At 37.2% G+C, this 1,746-nt stretch overlaps 1 protein-coding gene across 1 annotated transcript in view; it reads left to right on the forward strand.

Moving 5' to 3' along the window:
* The window catches only part of LRP1B (low density lipoprotein receptor-related protein 1B), a 2,342,762-nt gene that overhangs the window by 573,209 nt on the left and 1,767,807 nt on the right, over nt 1-1,746 (forward strand). The window lies entirely within an intron of this gene.

Below are 1,746 nucleotides of genomic sequence, written 5' to 3' on the forward strand. Positions count from 1 at the left end.
CAGGTTTGGGCAGTGTTTTGTTCTGCTGTGCATAAGGTCACTATGAGTCGGTATTGACTTGATGGCACCTAACAACAGCAACATGGCCCTTTCAATATTCTCCAACACCATATAACTCAGCCTTGGAAGCCCTATGGGACAGTTCTACTCTTTCATGGAGGGTTGCTAAGGTAAATCTGACCTTGCTTATGCTCCTGAGCTACACCAGATTAACATATGCCAAAAAGCAAAATTTGATACTTTAGACTCTAGAACCTATGTTTGTATTCTCTCTTAGATGCTTAGATGTCAGACTCTAGAACCTATGTTTATATTCTCTCTTAGATGCTTAAATATCAGAACTAATTAAATATGTGCTGGACAAGAACTGCAGTCCTGGTTTGGTACGGTGGATTAATGCCCTGGACTGCAAAGTTGGTTTGAACTGCAAAGTCAGTTGTTCAAAGTAATAGCCACTACTCAGTAACCCTATGAGGGAGGTACTTAATAACAAGACAAGAAATGATAAAATAAAAGTAGGCAATAAGTTTACAATGCCATAATAGTGAAATCTCTCCCTTACTATTGTGTGCATCTTTGTTTATAGATGTAGCTATTTAAACCAGTGGTTATCAATCAGAGATGATTTTGCCAAAAGGAAACAGTAGGAAATGTCCAAAGACATTTTTTCCTATCAAGACTGGGGGGTATTTCTGGTGGGTAGGAACAAAGAAAATCTTACAGTATGTGGGTATGGCGCTGTAAGATCTGCCCTGGAATGCGAACTATAAGGTTGGCTGTATAAACTCACCAGCTGCTTCTCTGAAACCCTATCCAGGATCTCTGTGAGTCAGAACAACTTGATGGCACTTAACAACAACCACAAAACTACAAAGAGTTATCGGTTTCCAAATACCACAAGTGTTGAGATTGAGAAATATTGATTTAAACTTAAGAAAACTATCACATAAATTCCAGAATAAAGGTTATACATCTGTCTATATCCTCAAAAATGTCACTATTCTGCTTACCAAAAAGTGAATGCTTTTGATCAAATATTATTCCATATTTGTGATATTTCTGAATCACTGCAGGTCCATTTACTTAACTTCTTTCCTGTGTTCTTTCTAATTGTTCTTTCTTAGTATATGTCTTAGTCAAATGCATCACTGCTCTTTCAGGCTCTTCTAGCCAGGAGATTGGGAACCTGTCCTGCAGGTAAAGTGGTTTGGGAAAAATTACAGAGGAAAAAACCAATGCTAGTTGAAGAAATAGTACAAAAAGATATACAGTTTGGGGAAGCCAGTTAGATTTTATCAGATATCAATTGTAAAAGTTTTACATTTTTCCCAAGAACTAAATATCTTAATATATTTGTATTGCCCCAAATTATTCACTTGTGCATACAGCTTCCCAAATGACAATTTCAATAGTCTTAGCAGTGTAATTGAAATTGCATGCGATGAAGTGTCGTAAGTCTTCTATGCAATGATAGGCTTCATAAGATAATGAGGCAAAAGTACAGAATTTATAGACTAGATTAGTTTTAGTACATTTCTGTTTATCTTTCCTTCTTAAACAATATTTTAAAGAACATCTTGCCAAGTAACAGAAAAGGTAATGGCTATAAGGAGCTCTGGTAGCGTAGTGGTTACTAATCGGGCTGCGAACCTTAAGGTCAGCTGTTCGAAATTACCAGCTGCTCCGTGGGAGAAAGATGAGGCTTTCTGCTCCTGTAAAGATTTACAGCCTCGGAAACCCTGTACA

Source organism: Chrysochloris asiatica, unplaced genomic scaffold, assembly GCF_000296735.1.
Source record: "Chrysochloris asiatica unplaced genomic scaffold, ChrAsi1.0 scaffold00012, whole genome shotgun sequence".
Classification (NCBI taxonomy): domain Eukaryota; kingdom Metazoa; phylum Chordata; class Mammalia; order Afrosoricida; family Chrysochloridae; genus Chrysochloris; species Chrysochloris asiatica.